The 21,715-nt window shown below is 34.3% G+C and overlaps 1 protein-coding gene and 1 non-coding gene across 3 annotated transcripts in view; both read left to right on the top strand.

Moving 5' to 3' along the window:
• Htr2c (5-hydroxytryptamine receptor 2C) overlaps nucleotides 1-21,715 on the top strand; it is a 235,181-nt gene that overhangs the window by 15,585 nt on the left and 197,881 nt on the right. For both annotated transcript variants that reach the window (XM_048441990.3, XM_085685141.2), the window contains exon 2: nucleotides 765-822. The gene's annotated coding sequence lies outside the window, so the exon portion shown is untranslated. The remainder of the gene's footprint in view (nucleotides 1-764; nucleotides 823-21,715) is intronic.
• LOC125405613 (small nucleolar RNA SNORA35) lies at nucleotides 16,055-16,181 on the top strand. Its single transcript, XR_007233625.1, has one exon. It is a non-coding gene; the product is annotated as a small nucleolar RNA SNORA35 (small nucleolar RNA).

The following is a 21,715-nucleotide window of genomic DNA, read 5'->3' as shown; positions in this document are numbered from 1 at the left end:
TGAAATATAATCACATCAAATTTCTTAAAATTGTGACTAAAATTTGCAATTTACATATTTTTATATTACTCGTACCAAATTATATTGACAGGTCTGCTATTTAATTATTTTAATAAGTTTAAATCACAGAATAATATTTTCTATATATTTTTCATATTTTTAATGGTTTATACTTCACTCCATTTTACTTGGCTAACCAAAAATTTTTGCTTGTATTTTAAGGAAGTATCTGTATTTAAAACATCTTTGTCCTGTTTGTAGTGCTTGAAGAAACTTTTCCTGTTTAAAATAAGAAATTAAAATTATTAAGAGTTTGTTTAAAAATGCAGCTAATATTTGTTTTAACCTTGACTTCACATTCAAAAATAAATGAGTACAAAACTGATAGTGCTATGATAACAGACATTTAAATGATGGTTGTCAAGTGTTATTTTCTTTCCCATAGGTTAATACCCTCTTAGGATCTATGGAACAATCAACAATTGTCTTATGTAAAATGATGGCTCAACCTAACATGCTGATTCACTTAGAATATCAAATTGACATAGGATTTTTTTCATGAACAGAAAGACAAACAGAGGTGCACCTGCTATACTAGTGCTTCAATTGGAAAACTTATGGAACTAAGATTTTCATGTGGAGTTCGTGGATAGCATTCCAGATACTGTTCAGTCAGGCCTTATCAAAGACAATTGCATAGGTACCTTGGCTAGGCCCTTACTTATAGAGTCCTTATTCTATTTTTTCCTCATGTTTGCTTTCAGGGTTCTCAATCAATACCTGCAAGCATAGGCCAATGAACATCATCTTTCCAAATTAATTGTAAGTATACCCGTAAGCATGCCTTGAGACTCTTATTTTGAATTAATATTTAACCATTATATATAAGTGATTACAATTATTTTGAAAACTTAAACCTGCCCCCAAACTACTAAGAAATATACCATAAATGGCTTACTGCCTGTGAAGAAATATTTGATTGAAAATTATTTTAATGCAACCTAAAAAAATATGTTTTTATCAAATTATGTTTTATCAAGTTATGTGTGATGCAGATACCCTTATCAAGTTGCAAACCACTATCTCGACTTTGTGAACTTATTCTATCATAAGGTTTTATGTTGGAAAAATTTGGTCAGTGATGAAAAGCCATGATCTTTAATTTTCCACCTATAGTGGCAAGCTCAGAGCTGTGGTTTGGAATAAGGAAATCAGACTATCATTACTGGTTGTAGATTTGAGAAAGCAAAGCTCTTTAAATATTCTTTTAAAGATGAAACTGGTGAGGTACTTGACTGAGAAGTGGCAGAATCTGGGGTCCATACAAAATAAAACAATCATCATCATGACTTCTCAGGCCAAGTATAAAAAAGATGAAAACCTTTAGTTTCAGTCACAACTCTGAAAACCAATGAAGACAAACTATCGGTCATTAAAGATGAAAAGCAGAGAAATGAATTCTGGGTCTCGTGGCACACACCTTTAATCCTAGCATTCAGGGGGTAAAGGCAGGTGGATCTCTGAGTTCGAGGCCACCTTGGTCTACAGAGTGAGTTCCAGGACACCCAGGGCTACACAGAGAAACTCAATCTCTAAACAAAAGAAAAGGGAAGGGAAGAAGGGAGAGAGAGAGGGAGGAAGGGAGGGAGGGAGGAAGGAGGGAGTCAAGGAGGGAGAGAAGGAAAGAAGGAAGGAAAAGTAAAGCATGATTATGTAACTGAATAAATAGATTACAGGGTAGACAATTCTCAATTAATTTCTCAATGTCTATTCTACATAGGAAGTAGAAAAAGACAAGATCTCCTGAGAAAATTGGGAGCATGGTGACCTTGAGAGAGGGTTAAAGGGAGAGTAAGGGAGGAGCAGAGAAAATTGTATAGCTCAATAAAATCAATTTTACAAAAAGGAAAAAAGAAAAAATTCTCATTGTCATATTTATGTAGCTAATACCACAAAATGAATTTACAATTGAAGTTTTAGAATTATTGACGACTGCAAAAATCTAATTCATTATTCTAGGGATATTTAATGTGTAATTTTATAGAATGTTTATATATATACATATAAATTAATGTTAGGATATGTATATATGTACAAAAACAAAGTGAAAGATGCAAGCCTACTAATCTTCAAAAGTTATTAAGAAGGAAATAGGAATGGGAATCTGCTACACACATAATTTATGATTTTGAAAAATGGAAGAAAGAAGAAATTACTGAGTTTTTTCATCAAGGGGGATATATCAAAATGGCTACATGTACCCATAGTCAAAACAACCAACATCAAATGTCTTGTCATGTTACTAAGTACATCTATATTTAATGTGATGGTAGACATAACACTTCTTGTATTTTATATATTTTAAAAGGGTTCTATTACTCTGTCTAACTAGTTTTTCATGTGTTGGAATAAAATGAATCCTTAGGGGAAATTCAAAATATACAAAGTGTAAAATTGTGAAGTACCCCAGCAGGAGAAATCTCACTGTAAGTTTATGAAGATTGAAGTATACCACAGATGTTTTCAGTGTGTTGGTGAAATAGGTTAACATGGATGTACAGGTAAGTTTACATGGTATTCACACGAGGGTATCTCATGCTGATCAACAGCATCATAAGCCCTGTACACTGAGAAAGACCAAGGTCGGTCTTATCACAATACAAAGTCAGTCAATTCCACCTTTGCTACCACCCTTTCAGTACTATTCTGCTTTAGGTAAAACATCTTGTCTCTACCTCCATATATTCAGTGTCTGCTTCCCCACAATAACTGTTCACTTCATCTCTTTCTGGCCTGTGCACTCTTTGCACATACCTACTGAGCCTTGGTTTTTAATCAGCCATTAGAGAAACTTTGATATGCAAATTCCTCTTAAGGTACCAATTGTTGATAAGTACTATCCCATTCCTCCTAGAAAAAATTCAATGGCAAAATATAGTTGAAAATCCATTTTGAGGTAAAGTTTTCAACTACTTCACCTCTCCAAGCGGCTCTCCTTGCCAGGGCTTGCCAGTCACATGAAAACTGCATCCCCCACTCACCTACTATAAATGGTTGGAAACTAGTTGTTTATTGCAGTGATGTAGCTAATATCCTTAATATGCTAATACTCACTGTACAGAGATGAGTACCAAGAGTGCTATTTTAATACCTATATACCTATACACCTATAAGCTATTCTTCCCATGACAAGATTAACATGGCACACACATTCTGGGCAAGCATACTACTACAGAGCTTTTGAGTTTCTGTGACAGTTTTAAAAACAATAAGAATCAATAGTATTTAAACAATAAAAGGAGGTTCACGTGAATTGTTTTACTATCCTTCACAATTAGTAATAACTTCCCTGTTCTCCTCCAGATTCAAATACAAATATATATGTTATATATACACATGAACACACAGAGATAGATAGACAGATAGATAGATAGATAGATAGATTCTCCAAGATAATGATTTAGGTTAGATATTCTATGTCCCTTTTGAAAAGCGAACCGTTTTCAGTTAACAGCTGTGTTCCTTCTGAACAAGATAAAGTTTGTAATAATACCAGTAAGTACTGAAGGTAAACATTGGTAACTTAGTTTTGTTTTCTCTGGACATGATAACAGTATTGAAAGTTTTTTTTATCTCAGTAGCTAATGTAGCAAAGAAAGATTACCAACAGATTACCTCTACACCTCCAGGACAAGATGTATACTTGGCACTCTCTTAAAAACGGAAGAACTTTTGTTTTGAACCACGTGGCCTCGTGGTATTAGAAATTAAACAAATTCACTTAACAAATTGCTTGATATGAACTCTCTGATGCATAACTTTCAGAATGTTTCATTCTAGGTTTGCAAGTGATTTTATAAAAATATAAAAATTAAAAGTATATGTCAAATATTACTATTTATGGAGTTCCATTAGTTTACTGTGCACTGTATTATAGTGTATCTTTTCCAAACATATTTAAAATACTTGTATTTTTTGAAGCATAATTTCTTTATCCTTCAACTCTTCATTTGAATAAATTAAATCATAATCAGAAAGGTATGAAGGAAGCAAAGAATTCAGTGCTAAGCACTGAAATATCATTATGTTTTATATTGGTTAACACATTTGCATCACCAATAAGAACACAGTGTGTTAATTGAAATACCTACTTGATCATCAGTTTTACAATAATTATAAATGTTATTTAATAAAATAATAGTACTTCTAGAAGAGAAACAATCAGTCAAAGTATTTTAAGCACAGGTAAGATTTCAGGCTTTGTGATCTGGCATTATACACAGTATTTTTGATAATCTACCCTTTTAAGCCAGACTTCTTAACACTTCTTTGAACTCAAAAGATATGGGATTGTCTAAATACTTAAAGAGATTCTTGTTGCCCTATAAATGTGTAGAAATGTAATTAAAAAATGCACTCATAAAAAATAAATCTATGCCATCAAGTTAACCTAGCTAGAAATGTAAAAATCATGTACAGTACAAAAAGTAGGCTGTGCTAAAACTTACAAGGCTAACATGATGGTTTAAAATACATATATTATAAAAAAGGTTTCAACTTCCTCAAAAGTAGTGAAAGTCACACTATTTTGAAAGGTAAGTAACCAAAGAGTCTGTAGTAACTTCAGTGACTGCCAACGTCAGTGAATACATGCATGTAAGTGGTTGTCATGATCAAACGCTTTGTCACACAAAATTATTGATCCCAAATTTCGCTACTTTAAAATATTAGTCTTAAAAACATACTTAATGTAATTTAGAAAGCATCAGCTGACCTTTGCCCCCAGAAACACACCCTAGACACTCTATTGGCTCAAGGTTTTAAGGTCAACCCTTGCTACATGGACAGTTTGAAGCCATCCTGGGCTATCTCAATTGGACTATTCTGTCTCAAACAGAGAACAGAACAGACAGAAGCACTAGAAAAATCTATAGTTTCAAGCTACTTTAATTTTCCATTGTTTTATTATTATTTTATTTTTGTTCTAATGAGTTGTTCTTTACTATTTCACAATAGCCTAAATTTGTCTAAAATCTCATGTATCTGCTATGACTCATACATTTTGTGATCCTGGTCACCTTTTTTTTTATTTTTTCAAACAGTCGAAATTTTAAACAAACTATTTAAAACTATCGTGATGAGTTATAGGCTGGTGTTTCTGGAACCTATTTTATCTTGAATTTTCAGAGGATCCTGTTATGCAGCAGATTCTCAAACAGGTTTTGTGAAGAGTCCAAGAGCCTATTTAGAACAGGCTCCCAAGTTTCCAGGGACTAAATTTGGACCAAGGTCAGAGAGCAGGAGGCAACTGTTTTTCTCTCTTTAAAAAGACTCATAGTCCAGACTTTAGATGTTGTGAACTATGTAGGCCCTTTGCCTGTAGCTCAGAAAGCCACAGACAGTGTACACAGTCAACTAGGGTACAGATAAAATCCTCATGAACACCACACCGAAATCTGAATACTTGTACCCTTTCCAAGTCATGCAATATTGTTGATATTTTGATTATGTTTTCAACTGATTAAATATTGAATGCTGTTGTTGGCTTCTACTTCAAAGAACTTTCAGATCAGCTGACTGGAAAAAGGAAAAACTAACCAATAATGTTGTCACAGTTTAGGAGGGTAGTATGAGAAAGATGAGCTCTGTAGAATCATTACAATCCAGACTTGAAGATATAAGACTTTTCTAGACAAGTAAGTGGGAGTGAAAGTAGAGAAAGAGAGATGAGGAAGAACATCAGTACGTTTAGAGAAATTAAAGTGTCAAGTGTATATGAGAAAAGAGATTCATTCTTGGCCAAGAAACACAATGGCATGGGAATTTCCCATAGGAATGTTGAAATAGTTTAAAACTTGAATGAGTAGTGGCATCAGGTGAGTATGGTGAGTGAGCAGTGGGGAATGCTATTAAGTTCTGCATTTTAGAATTTCAACACCAGACTGGTCTGTTATGAAAGAAAAAAAGGATAGAAATGGCTGAGGCACTACAATAGGAAGGTCAGGACTTTAATAGTGGCTGCAAACTGTTCTCAGATAAAAAGCTTTGTAGAAATCATCTGGCTTTGAAACCACATTGTTGAGAGGTGAAATGAACACTGAGTAGTGAGGAAGAGCAAACCTTTAAAGTCAATGCTTATTATTGTTACAAAGCGCACAGCAGACTGAAAAAAGGGGAACTAAGAACGAAGGAGCGAGGACTTTAAAAGGCGATCTCTACAAATGTTTAAGGGACTGTTACACATTGCTAATAAGCTAAGGAATAGGCATGCATGCTGTGTGTAACAGGACCATGCAAGTTCTTTAGATGTTTCTGGTCATTCCTTGTAGATAGTAATGGGCTAAGATGATGGGGTGTGTTGCTGCAAAAATACACTGCACACACCTGAAAGGGGAAAAGGTAGTTTATTCTGGAGCCAATTATCACTGACTGTGACCTGGAAACACGTATTCAGGTTTCCCCAAATAATGTATTACAATAAGTTCTTATAGTAACAGAATAAAGAAAGTCATTAATTAAAACCCTTTTCAAATACATAGGTAGGTGGGCTACAGCTAAGTGGAACGTTCTTTCTATAGTTCTCAGATGCAATTTCCTGACAGTCTTCACTTTTGAGTAAGTGGAAGTTAGGAGTCTGCTCATGTATTCCACATGATTACCCACTAGTTACCTATTAACTCACGCAAAACAGAAGGAAATAAACTGCAATTCACAGGGACAAGAGTTCCCAAGATACCTTCCATCCCTCCAAAAACGCAGCATTCTTACCACCACACTGGCATCAACATCCTCTTCATCATCTTACTTGCCCTTGCACCTACTACACACAAGACACTTCGGAAAAGTTTATTCAACAGTGTAATCAATGGTGAATTTTATCACTGCTTAACATACAAAGAAAGATGGGAAAGCCTGACCTATCCAGCAATACTACAAAATGGACACAAAGTTTGCCAAACTGTAGGTTATAAATAAAATTCCAGAGGAATTTTACTCTTTCTCAATGGAGAAATTCTAGTTTTTCTACCAGTTAATATAAGAGAGATTTTTCTCCAGCTTTGATCATCAAATCAAATAAAATTACATAAAAACTTAGGTAGAGATTATGAGATTGTTAGCTCGTTCTGTTGTTATTTTGAAATAGGGCCTTGCTCTGTAGTCCTGACTATATTTGTATACAATGAACCATGTAATTCAAGTTAGCCTTGAACATATGGTAGTTTTCAAACTTTAACCTCCTAAATGCTTAAGGTTACAGGCATGAGTAACCATGCCCAAATTAATTGATTTTAATGATGAAAGGAAAGGCATCATGGTTTTATTAAAGAAAGTTGTCAAGAGTAGCAAATACATGTATAGGAAATAAGACTAGTTTATCTCTTTGCTGTGTGTGTGTGTGCGCACGTGCATGCTCATGCTTAACATTCAAAGGACAGATGACTAAGTTTCTCATTCAATGAATGGAGATGTTATGTAGAGATATAATAGAAACTATGCCAGTGTCTGTCATAATACTGGATGTGATTGATGCTATTTCCTCCAATTTTCAGAATATTATAATAAAACCAATTTTTATCACCCGTACTTAATACAATTTTCCACTAAACATACCTAATGAAAGCTGTTAGTGTAAATTTGGTAACATTTACAATCAAATACATCCTGTGTACAAACAGATAACTAGGATCATTTATTTTGTATCATATATTTATTATAATTATTTTTATCAAAACTTTTAACCCTTAGTCTGGAAGATGACAAAGTGAGTAAAGATGGTTACTACCAACACTGATGACCTGAGTTCCATCCCCAAGCACCACAGGGTAGAAGAGAATTGACTCCCATAGGTGGCCCCATCCCCCCAACACATATTGTGGTATACACACACACACACACACACACACACACACACACACACACACAAATGTTTTTACAAAGGATTCAAAATGTCCTTTAATCCCAATTGTCCTAGTCCTCATATGGAAATCAGTACAAGTTTGTCAAAGAAATAACATGAATGGTTTCTTGAAGTTTTTAACGTATAGAAATCACTTAGTAAGTATTGAAGAATCTGTAATTCTCTTGAAAACTACCTTTTATTTTTAAATAAAGTCGAACCAGATGGTAGATATTGATACCTCTGAATATGTAATAGGAAATGAGCTTGCTGTTTATATCCAGAAAACAGCCTTTGTCCACAAAATAGAATTGCTTTAAGTACATTCAAAACACAACACATATCTAAAATTTCTTGAGATATTTTTTCTGTACCAGCAGTCCTTTTATCATGTTCCCCTTCCAAGATTTCAGCAGGCACTTCTTAATATTTGTGCACTTAACAAAACAACTCTATTCATAATATTATTAAGTCTACAATTTTATTGGAGTCCCAGCTTAAAAGTTATCTTTTATAATTTAATCAATGTTTACCCACAGTAAGAAATGTTTAATTAATGTTTTCAATAAATGTTAGATGAAAGTGAGTGAATTACTCATTTCCATTCTTTGTTATTTTTAAATCCTTGCATTTCTGCAGATCTTTGCTTCCTTTAAATTGGACCTACACTTATCTGCTAATTGATTTTAAGAAAACACATCATGTTCTCCTGGATATAAAAGAACAAATGATTGTCTTTATTCTCTATATTTTTGACAATTATTTTAAATTTGTATTTGAGTACTTGATGTGCTAACATTTAAGTGCAATATAACTTTCTTACATTATTTGTTCCTTGTTCTTTCTTTTAATTAATATTCACACTGATAATTCTGGCACTTCTCCTGCCTTTAAAAGGAAAGCCATATCTTTAGTTTGTAAACAGATCATTGTTATTGTATAGCAGTTATTACTGATTATAAACAGAAAGTCATAACATGTATTTTTAGTATGGAACCCTCATATTGCAGATATTTTTCAGATTTATGAAGACAGACTAAAATATTTAAATATTTTTGAAACTCAAATATAATTACATCATTGCACCCTCTCTTCCCTCCCTCCAACTACTTCCACCCACTCCTCTTAAATTCTTGACCTAATTTTCAATTCTTTTTGCTTTCTCTTGCTCTCTTTTTATACATATGTATCATAGTATAAAATGTATGCACATATACATATGAAGATAGATATGTGTACATATAATGTGCAAACACAGCATGTTTAGTCTCTCTAGTTTTACTTATACATATATGATTTCAAGACTCACCAATTTGTATTAGATAAACAACCAGGCAGCTTATCCCTTGAGAAGATTAATTCTTCTCTCAGCATTCCTTAGTTGCCTGTAAGGACAGGGTTTTGTGATATTTGTTTAGGGGTAGAGTAGGGTGTTGTGAGAATTCCCTCTTTTATGCTAGCATATCTTTAGGTGTTGTACTTTTTTGGGTCTTGCTTAGGCAGCCATATTGTTGAAGAATCATGGTTGCAGCAAAATATATTTTTAAAGTGATTATAGCTTTAGGAAAATGTTTACTTCAAAACATATAACTGAAAAGAAAGACCATGGAAGGCACTATGAGACTAATGTGAGATGAAAAATTAGGGGGTTAGGTTGTAGGGCAACAGCGTGGAAGAAGAGGTTTTGAGCTTAAAATTGAAGAACAGAATTGAACTAGGAATGTGGAGAGGCCAGAAGAAAGAGTATTTCAATGTGTATTATTGGAGAAGTGTATCTAAGTAGGAGCTCATGAAAGACTTTGGAAGTCAATGACCATTGAAGAGAAGAACAGAGCTGATGACACCTGTGGACTTGTTGCATGATTTAACTAAGAGGAATAAAGGTAAAATAGGTAAAGTGAGAGACATCAAGAAGATGTTGATTAGGGGAAGATCACAATATGGGTAGCCACTCCCACAAAGGGAAACTCCTAGACATGCATAGATACACAGAAAGAGATTTCTTATCTGTATCTCATAGTTCTGACACTTTTGTAGATACAGGGAGGACTCTGTAATGCTTACACTTGTAACAGATTTGCCTGGATACCAGGTGGTTACCTTGCTAGGGTTGTTTCGGGTGTTTGGTGTTGGTGTGGTCAACGTTTATTGCATGGCACAATTTTTAGAAACCGAGTCTATCAACTGTCTTCTTTTCTATCTAGATCACCATTTCCTTTTTGTGTATCTGTGGTCATAGGGATTAAATTCAAGGCCTTACACAAACTATGCAAATGGTCTACAACTGATTTGTACTTGCAGCCTACTAAACTGGGTTCTTCTTTTCTCACTATTCACCAGTTCAGAGAACTGATTTATATTTTAGATTTCCCAATTGAGCAAATAAAAGTGAAGTGATTAATAAGAATTCTATGTAATTTTCATGTATCCTTCACTATAATTGATTGACTTGTTCTCAGACAAATTACTTCAGCATTATTGCCAACATCTAACATTGAATTTTGGCATTTAAAAATATTTAATTTCTTTTCCACAGTACACTGACTTTGAGTTACTGTGAAAGAGCAGTAGGTGAGAGACAGCATATTAACTAAATTAGAGAAAGGGAAAATGATAGCCGAGCTCTCTAAAGCCTTCAGAGGAAGGTCAATGACCATTTGGAAAGCAATCATTGGCAAACACAGATCTAGCAACTCTGTCTTCAATATACTTTATTATATCTATGCCATAGAGAAAGTAAAGGTCTCAGTTTATGGTATTTAAGAAATTGTATAAATTCAAGTTTGTTAATTTGACTGCTCATATTAATAGGCAATACATTAAGTTGCGTTAGAACTAAAAAAGATGTAACCTACTTTTGAAAAAAGCAAAAACCTCCAATTAACATATAAAACCATCCTCGCCACAGAAAAAATATGTTATTTATTGCTCTAAATTATTCAGAAGTTTTCACACAATTTGTTGTAAACATCAGACAGAAAGAAAATTCCAGAACTATTATTTAAGTGCTTTTTGATTGAACTGTATTTTTCCTTCTCTTTGTGTCTATGAGGTTTACAATGAAGAATGGGTAGAATAATGTGTCAGAATGATACTTGGATATTAATGCAAGGATACCCTTGAATAATGGTGAAACAGTTACATACAACTATTATGCTGTCAGTACTATTTTGCAATACCTCTTTCATCTCAGTAGGCATCTATTTTCTATGTGCCATTCAAACTCTTTGCGTAGGTCACTTATACATGGCAGGCACTATATTGATTTTCCTACTTGATCGAAGACATTTTTGAGACAGTCTGACTGAACAGACCAGGCTGCCCTAGAAGTCACAAAGATCTGTTACTTTTGCAGGGATTAAAGACATATGCCATTACATTAATGTTGTAAAATATTTGTATCACACTGTGAACCTGAAGATTGTGTTATTTACTGGAAAAACTTGTTTCTAGTTGTGGTGTGTAGCATGCGTAATAAGAACTCAGAGTCAGATATCGGGTTCAATCTAAAGATCAGAAGAGTAAAAGCAGCAAAACCACTAGATATCTCGTACCCCTTTGAAATCTTCAGACTCAACTGAAGTAAGTTCCTGTCTCATCCCGCCTTATATTCTTCTCTAGTGCTAGGATTAAAGGTGTGCACCACCACCACCCAGCCTCTATGACTAATGGGTGTGGCTGCTGGAATTAAGGGTATCTACAACCACTGCCTGACCTATAGGGATGGCTAGTGTAGCTGCTTTGCACTGACCATCAGGCAAGCTTTATTTATTAAAATACAAATAAAATATCACTACATTTCACTTTTGGTCTAAAATTAAAAAAGGCTATACCTAACATTAGAAAAACTATATTCAATAAGTATAATAACTATATACAAGCAATAAATACATTACCAATATCTAGTCCATTTGCATTTGATAAATTCAGAGAAAATACTCCATACCTATCTTATTTTGGTGAGTCCAAAGTCTTGTACCTAATTTACTTCATGCTACTATAACTTGCTTTCTATATCTGGTAAAAGAGGAAAACTATAACTATAAATATCTAGTCTATAACTACCTCAGAAATCAAAGAAGAAAATAATAATAACTGACTAAGCAGGAAGTATGAGCAAGCAACTTCCAAAATAATGTGAGAAATGACAGAAACAGCTGACTGCCTAGGCAGTCACCCAAAGTTCCTATGCAATGTTGGGGCATCCATCTTTGGCCTACAGGACTAGAATATCTGGCAAACTTTTCTATGAAGCATGGTTTTCACGGATTCTCCCACCTTATCTTGGCAAGGTTTGGCAGTCACTTTCTTTTGTGTTCTGCTTGTCCCATTGGAACAGCATACTATCAGTAGTTGTGGAAAGGACACTTTCTTCCCAGTGGTTTACTTTTACCATAAAGAAAGTAAACTCCATGTGGAGTTTCTATGATGCCCATCATCTTCTCTGAAGTAGATTGTTGCAGTCAGGAGCAGACATGAATCATTGTCATAAAAAAAGGACCAAAATAACCAATGTTATGAAAACATCTTAAATGCCATATTATGTCGATCTATGAAGTGTTTGAAGATGACCTGTCTATCTAAATATATATTTGCTTGACCTTGAAAACATGCCTAATGTGACTACAAGTTGGATTTAAATAGGTGATTAACTACTAACTTGGATTTATTATTCTAAACAGCTGGTAGTAATAATTTTCAAGGATGAGAAATTTGCATGAGATTGTTAAGTGAGTTTTACTGACACAATACCTTGAACAAGAGTAGAAAGGCATGTATAGTATGTTTTAACAAAATTAATCTCAAATTTGTATCAATATATAAAATTTGTATACAATGTACAGAAGTTCAATTCAATGTAAAACATGTAATAATAGTTGTTGCTTTCTAAAAGTAGTTCAATAACCTACCTTTTTATCTTATCACATGTATATTCTCACATTTTTCTTTTCAGAATAGATTCAATAATCTATTCTTTTATTGTATCATATCCATATCCACTTTTTTTCTTTTCAAAACAAGATCCTTGAATCTAATTTCCTTTGTTCAGCTTTTTCCCCTGATCATTACCAATAACAACTTGGAACCAACACCCCTAGACAAAGACCAATATCCATAACCCATTGGATGACCTAAAACTACCCAACCAACCTCTTGGGAATGTGGGCATCATAATCTTAATTTTACTTCCTGCTATCTGGGGGTGATAGTATCTTTAGGGGATCCTGAAAAGAAAAATTTGGATTAATTGTCAAGTTCTGGGAGAGGTGGCTGTATCACTTGTTGTCCTGTCTCTGTATAATGGGAAAGTTCGGGACTGGTCTCAAGTTCTGGCTACAGTAGTCTGTTAGGCTAAATCTTCTCAGATAGTCACCTCAAAATTGTTCTGAGCAGTTTGTAGTCTACATCATGTACAGCAAGCTAGCTGAAACATTTTTTCTAAAATTAGTACTCTATATGTTCATTAACATCATAACAAAATACACACACATATATATGTATATATATATATATATATATATATATATATATATATATATACTAATCTTATAAAATTTACAAGCTTAAATGGCCCTACCTTGGATGTCAGTGGTAGTGTGAGTTATAAGAACCCAAAGTAAGATATTGGGGTTTAACCTAAAGATCAGAAAAGCAAAAGCAGCTAAGTCACTAGAGAGCTATTACTGCTTTAAAATCTCCAGAATGAAAGATAGGGCGTTCCTGCCTCATCAAATCTTATAATCCCCTCTGGTGCTGGGATTAAAGGTGTGTACCTCCACCACCCAGTCTGTATGGATAACTAGTGTGGTTTCTAAGATTTAAAGTATTCACAACCACTAGGCCTATATGGCTGCCTAGTGTGGCTTCTTTGCACTGGCCTTCATGTAAGCTGTATTTACTAAAATACAAATAAAATATCACTACAGTGGTGTGAATCAGTCTTTGCACACATTTTGATCCAAGAGCTTTCTGATTTAATATTGTAAACAGGATTAAATAAGGTCAACTATAGGACAAAAGGTGGAACAATCAGCCAGTCAGTTGTCAGGAAGTAAACAACAAAATCATAGAGAGTAAAAGGAAGTCAGGAGGATGGATAGAGAAATGCACAGGAAGTAGAAGAGAGGGACATTCAGTTTCAGAGTTTTTTTGGTTTGAGATATCAGATGAGAAATGGAGTTTTGGGGAGATATCAGTGCTGGGAGGAAGATCAACTGGGCGCTTTCTCTGCCTCTCTCAGCTAGAAGGTATTCACCCTAGCATCTGACTTGAGAGTTTTACTGGTAAAATCAAACGTTCACATTTAGTCAAAAACAACACATGGCTTTCTATTTTGCCTTTAATTTGCCACTGTTCTATCACCTCAGACTGGAAAATGTCATCATATGGGTCACATATGAGCTTATGATTTTTTATTTCTGAAGAATAGCTATTTTCATACTCATATTGGGTAATACAGATTCTAAAATTGTTTTTGTTGTTCTTATTTCCTTAAACTTTTAGTGTCTTTGAATTAAAAAAAACATAATCCTCAGTTTGTGTTTAGAAAACAGACTCATAGAGTAGAGAACATAAAAGTAACATTTCACACTGACTACACTTATAAACATTTTAAAGTTTAAAAGAATCAAGCATTTACAAGAATATGAACCAAATGAATCTATTATAAATTGCTGGCAGAAATACAAACCATACAAATACTTGGAAAAATGTTGGCATCATCTCCTAAAATTAGATATTCACAGTGCATAATTTTAAATAACAAATTAATTATAGCAAGAGAGTAATGGGTGGTGCGATGATAATAGTGATTCACACACTAAGGGTTATAATTAATCCCATTGTGGGCACTGAGGCCAGACTCTTAGAATTCAGGTGGCTGAGTACCCAATAGTGGGCATTCAGTCTCGCAAAAGTCCAGGGGGTATTGGGTAGGTGTATTTTTGCTTGATATAGTATTATTATAGTGTTGTCCTTGTTTTATAAAATTTTACCAGTGAATAGTTGCTAACCTAATAAAGAAAAAAATGGGGGAAAAATAATGATTATTTTTCCAGAGGTATATCCAAGTAGCAGTTTTTCAGTTATAACCAGGAGGGGAAAAATGAGAGATGCATCAAAGAACTTGTGTTCTGTTTTAAAATGAGGTCCATCCAGGTACACAGCAAAAATGTAACATTGTCGTTAATACAATTCAAGTATAATGATTCATGTACTTATTTTGTTTTGTATTTTTTTTCAAGACAGGGTTTCTCTGTGTAGCTTTGGAGCCTGTCCTATAACTCACTCTGTAGACCAGGCTGGCCTCGAACTCATAGAAATCTGCCTGTTTCTGCTTCCTGAATGCTGAGATTAAAAGCATGTACCACCACCACCCAGCCATGATCTATGTTTTTTTTTTTTCCAGGAAATATTACATAGTTGTAAGTTGTCACCCCACCTTTAAGTTAACATAAGCAACACAGTACAAAACAACTTTTTTTTGTGAGAGGGAAATTATAAATGGAGTGGAAATATTTAGAATTATTAACTACAAATAATTTCCTGGTGCCCAAGAGAAAAGTTAAGAGTCCATGTTATTCTTACAAAAGACTGAATCAGGTAGTTAACTCAAAACTCCAGCTCCAGGGGATATGTAACCATCTTGTGGCCTATGACAGAACATTCACACAGAGATTAAAAATGACATTTTTTAAAAGAAGAAGAAGGTCCATAACTTTTAAAATAAATGTTTCACACATGGTAATTCAAAAACAAGAGAGATGTCCTTAAGAAGTAGGTGTCTAAGCATGACAGATGTGCACATCCAAGGTTGCATGCTGCACTGGATTTTGCACATTTTCCCTGTAATTGTCACAACAGTCAAGGATGAAAATATTCCTGGTTTTATTCAACATATAGAGAAACAGAGGCTAAGAAGCCTTTAGCAAGTTTTCTAAGGCACTACAACTAGACAGTGACTGTGCTGCAGCTCTGGACTTAGACTCAACTAAATCTCAACTATTTCTTTCCCCTGAAGTAGACCCTGCTTTGTAAATCACCATGCTGAGTGAAAGCACCATTAGTTTCTGAGCTCTTTCTAGTTTCTTATTCACTCCTTCCTCCCAGTTGCTTCCTCTACAGAGTATGTGACCCCGCCAATAGCTTTGCTGTCTGTAGCACTGAAAGTGACCCATTGGCCTGTCCCTTGACCAATTGGGCATCGAGCAGTGCGAAAACAAAACCCTCCAAAAGCTGGGAGTGTCACACTGTGGACTCCTCCTGCATGCAGGTGGGTACAAATCTAAAGGGGTTCTGTGACCCTTCCTTACAACTGTGAGCTAATGAAAGGCAAGCAGCTCCATGACCCCTACTCTTAAGTAAAAGTAGTGATGTCCATAACAGGTTAATAGCTAGTATTCTGGGTTTTCCTTGCTAGGGCATCATTTTGATCCTTGCTAGCTGTGCAGCTTTTAGCAACTTACATTACCCCTTTAATATTCACAGTTGAAGTACATAAAATATGTTTAATATTACTGGAATGATCAAAGGTTCTCATTGAGATTTTATGAAAGCATATTTAAATTTCTTGGAAAAAAAATGTCCATTAAGTGTTGCTGAAAAGGACAGCACATGATTTTCTTCCATTGACACGTTGAAAATGAGACAACAGTTGTCCTTAGAGAGGTGACTTCCTTGAGTTTTGTTTGCTCCATGCTCTTATTAAATTTCTGACAAAATAGCCTTCCCTAGTTTCTTCACCACCTATATATGATGTAGAAAATTAGATGTAGAGAAGTCCCTTTTTTCCAAGTCTTACTTCAAGGTCCATTGTGATGTGGGATTTCCCTCTGTATGCTGTGATTACTATTGATTACTAAAGAAACTACTTTGGACCTATAGCAAGCTGTAACTTAGTTAGGCAGGGAAAACTAAACTGAATGCTGAGAGAAAGGAGGCAGAGTCAAGAGTAGCCATGAAGCCTCCACCGGAGACAGACATGCTGAAATTTTGCTGGTAGGTCATGACCTCGTGATGATGTCCAAAAAATTAAGATGTAAGAGTTAGCCAATAAGAAATTAGAGCTAATGGGTCAAGCAATGTTTTAATGAAAAGAAATCCTTCTGGAGTCTTTGATGGAGTTGGAGAATTTATAGTTATAGTTAGTTTTCCTTAGTTATAATAAAAGATAGATATAAATATTGTAACTGTAATCTTGCTTAATACCTGTTTTGTTATATGTAATTTTACTGTTTTAAAGGTAAAATCTTCCTTTTTATTTAAACAGAAAAGGGGAGGTTATTTAGGATTCCCCTACATATGCTGTGAACATCATGGTTAATAAAGAAACTGCTTTGGGCCTATAGCAGAGATATAGGGAACAGAGCTAGGTGGGGAAAACTAAATTGAATGCTGGGGGAAAGAAGGGCAATGTCAGGAGAAGCCATATAGCCCAGTTGGAGTTAGACACCAGAATTTTTTCTGGTAAGCCACAATCTCGTGGTGATACACAGATTAACAGAAATGGGTTAAATAATATCGTTCTGTGTGATTATTTTAGGGCTGAGCAGCCAGGAACCAACGGCAGTCCCTCCTACAGTACCATTGCTATCCTCTTTATAATTTTAAGATATGTTCAAATATTCAAATCTCTGCTATAATCTCATTCTACCACATAGTGAGAAGTGAGAGAATCATTAAGGACAAATCTATCTTCACATACAAGTCAGAACCTACTGTTTCACAAACAGCAGTCTCTTTCAGAAAATATAAGCTCAATGAACAATTATTGATGAGTAAATTCATATAACTTATCTGCAAAATCAAACATTGTTTATTGTAAGCAGAACTGGATAGAGGCAATAATGAATACCATAATTTTGGGACTATATAAGACAAAATGATTTTCAGTCTAGTAAAAGCTGGTTGATAGTAGCACACACCTTTAATCCCAGGAGGCAGAGGCAAGCAGATCTCTGATTGTGAGGGCAGTCTGGTCTACAGAGTGAGGTCCAGGACAGCCAGGGCTACAAAGAGAAACCCTGTCTCAGAAAAAGAAAAAAAAAAGGATTTAGTAAATATAGGTTTGTGAAATCAATGATAAGTTTTATAAGCAAAATAAATACACCGAAGATGGATGCTAAAAAGAAATTTCACATTAGCTCAGAATTGAGTATAATAAAGGCTTTTTTATTTAGGGGTAGACTTACAAATAAAAGTCCTCTGCTTGAATGGGGAACAGCAACCAAATCCCACAGCCAGAAGAGAGAGCCAAGGTGTGCATTACATTGGCATATATAAGAGGCCACACCCAAGTGGGCAGGTAACTTAAAGGCTACTGGCTGTAGAAATTCCTACAGCAATACACAGAAGAAAGATCTCAAAATTTTTTCTTTTACTGATTTACTGATTTCTTTCTAGAAATCATTTTTTTACTGACTTCTTTCTAGAAATCATTTTTTTACTGATTTCTTTCTAGAAAGTGATTTTAAAGTAGGGCCCTGAATCATAAGGAAATAGGGATCAGGATCTTTGGATGCTGTTTGTTTTCTGATAATTAGGTCAGCATTATTAAAGGATGTACACAACTTGAAAATCATTATAAACTTACCCTCTGGGGGACAATGAAGGTGAAATACATCACTGAAAAATGCATACCTATGATAAAATTTAAATCCTTAGTAATAGCTATATAAGCTTAATTAAGATAATGGTCCATTTCCCTAATAGGTGACTATAACCTAGGATTGCTTTTCTAATCAGCAATTCAGAGTATATTTTAAAAAATACACTGTTCTTTAGACTCTCAATTTTATTATTATTAGAGAATCAAGAAAATATTACACTTTCAAGTTTGTGACTGATATGAAGTATGAGAACATAGGTTATTCCTTATATAAATTTCAAGAGATTTAGTCCCTTTGGAAATAAAAGTAAATGTCATCTTCCTTAAAAATATAAGACGATAGAGTGCTCACCTGACTTACCCAGTGAAGAAATTTTGTTCAAATATAGCTTTATTGTTTGCCCTTTACTAGTGGTTTAATTGTGGTTTAAGAGTGATTTTAATGCCCCTCTCCCACCACACTCGTAACAGGATGCAGAAAGTCAGGCTTTTCAATAGATTTTACTTTCTTAAAATCATATCATCTCAGGACTTTTCTTAGAGGTCCATGTAGATAAGTGAGTCCCTGTCAAGCATTTTCATCTAAGGGAAGCACACTGTTTCCCTTCTAATTATTTTTGACTCCTTATTCTTTCCTGATGGACTACTTTAGATTCATTTGGAACTTTGTGGTTGAAAAAGTATGATAATTTAGATAATTTACTAACGTGAAAACATTTTGTGACAGAGACTAAGAATGTCTTTGCTATAAACAGCTGTTTATCTTTTAATAAAGTGTGTTTATTATAGAATGTGATATTCAAGAGGAAACACAATTAATTTACCTATGTAGTGCTTCCTTTGAAACACTTATCCTGCCAGGATTTTTCTATAAGTGTATTCTCTGTTTGTTTGTTTGTTTGTTTTTATTCCTGTTAAAACAGCAAATTTTGTCTGGTTCCATCCATTTCCCTGCAAATTTCAAGATGTCATTGTGTTTGACCACTGAGTAGTACTCCATTATCTGGAACAGATGGTGAAATTGCCATAGTTCAAGTACTAAAATTCATTCTGCCACAGTGTACTTTCATTCACCAAACCTCCTGTTTTTGCACAATAACAGATTGAATCTATAGACTGGTCCATCAGCAATATTTGAGTATTTAGCATGTATTGAAGCATATATATATATATATATATATATATATATATATATTATTGTGATATTATGTCACTTATCAGAGAAAATTGATCTTTTTGTTGTTGTTTCATACAAGGCTACTAGGTTACTCAGACTGACCTTGGGTGACTGCATTCAAGCCATTTGCTGCCTCACCCACCACAATAGCCAGAACTTCAGGCACATGCAGCTAAACCAAAATGTTACATTATTTTTTGACGTAAATCAATGTACAGATTTATTTAATTAACTTTTTATATCCAAATGTATTCTGTCTGTCTAGGAAGGTTGGTAGGTGGATGTAGAGATTGAAAGACGTTAAGTAGGTGAATGATAGGTATGTAGGCAGGAAGATGGTAGATACATGCATGGAGAGATACTAGATAAAAAGAAATATGATCAAGTACGACAGTAGACAAAATTTTACTCATTACTTGTGCATGAATTTATCATCAGACTTTTCTTGCTTCCCTTACTTATTCCTCCTTTCTTTATTCCTCAAGAAGTGAAAAAACTTAATTTTTGAGAGGATTTAAATAAAAATATATTTTGAACTTCAATATTGGGCACCATGAACCATAGAACCTAACATCATCTTCCTTCATCTACCCCAAACAGAAAGACACTGGATTGTCTATTTTCTACTGAGAAGTAATTAGGATCAAAGCTACTTTCGTCATTCTTGAATTTATTTTCAATACTAAATATTTTAAAAACATGTTGAACATGGCTATAATTTCAAAATGATATAACTCTATTATCTCAAGAAATAATTTTAAAATGTAACAAATAAATATTTTGTTGAAGTATTAATGCCGCCTGAGCAAATTACATCCGTATACAAAAATTCAATAAAATTCCATCATGGGTCAAGAGTTTTCAGTGTCTGAATATAATGGATAAATTGTAAACAAACTCTCATATCCAGATAATTGCATGATGAAATGGAATGATTTTAATCTAATGCTGAGAAAATTCAATACTATTAAGATGAGTATACATTGTAGTTGTCTAGGATAGTTGGCTTATACTTCTTATTATCTATAATAATTTTTTGACTCTCAAGAGTATACTTATTTGGATGTACAGTTGCATGCTGATTTCTACTCAGTCATACAGGCCCAGGTATTGTATGATGATACAGAAAGAATTATAAACAAATATTCCTTATCCAATAGAATATGAAAAAACATCTTAAAAGTTCAAGATCTTTACATGAAATCATTACAAAGTAACTTCTGTGTTTTTCACTGTAAAGCTTACATTTTTGGTATAGTCAGTAAGCCCCATGGGAATTCAGAGAGGCAATAAAGGAGCATCATTCGTTGGGCTAGGCTAGTTTCCTGCTAAAGGGTATTGTGAGCATGAGGTCCCAGGAACAAGCATAGTGACTAAAGTGACTGTTCCACAGCTTTACACCTCACTGGAAAACAGTGAGAACAAACAAAGTCATGTTAGAAATAAGAACACCAGGATTCAGAAATTGTGGTCTGTCAGTCTGTGTCTGCCAATTCCTAAGTTTAAGAGGAATGCATTGAAAAGACTTTCCATTTTGACTTTATTTTGTTTAGTTGAATAAAGGAAAGAAGTGGATTCATTCATTCATCAGAATGTTTAATAGTAAGAGTACTTTGTATAACACCGTCCACCAGGTCTATGTAGATGGCCTGTCAAGTTATTTCCTCTTCTGACTTTAACAACAATCACTATTGTCACATATGTTTCCAGTGACATAGTATTGTAGTCACTTTTGAGGTCATGTGTCACTCTACCAAAAACAAACAAAACAATTTTTGGAGTTAACTTACATAAAAGCAACAAACATTTGTTGTGTTAAATTCAGTTTTTGACATACCCTTTATTTCATAATTGGACAGAGAACACATTCCATTCATTGATTGAGATAGTGGTGGTCTGTACTTAATAAGAGTAAGGGACTCCTCCTGGAGAAGTGGGCCTTGCATGCTTTCAGAGTCAAACCTTCAGTTATGCTACAGGTAGTATTTGAGGCTTGCAATTGGTCAGGGATGCACAATCTTGTGTACGAGGTTCC

This window comes from Myodes glareolus, chromosome X (genome assembly GCF_982192425.1).
Source record: "Myodes glareolus chromosome X, mMyoGla1.1, whole genome shotgun sequence".
NCBI lineage: Eukaryota > Metazoa > Chordata > Mammalia > Rodentia > Cricetidae > Myodes > Myodes glareolus.
The sequence above is the reverse complement of the archived record's forward strand: the minus strand, read 5'-3'. Positions and strand labels throughout refer to the sequence as shown.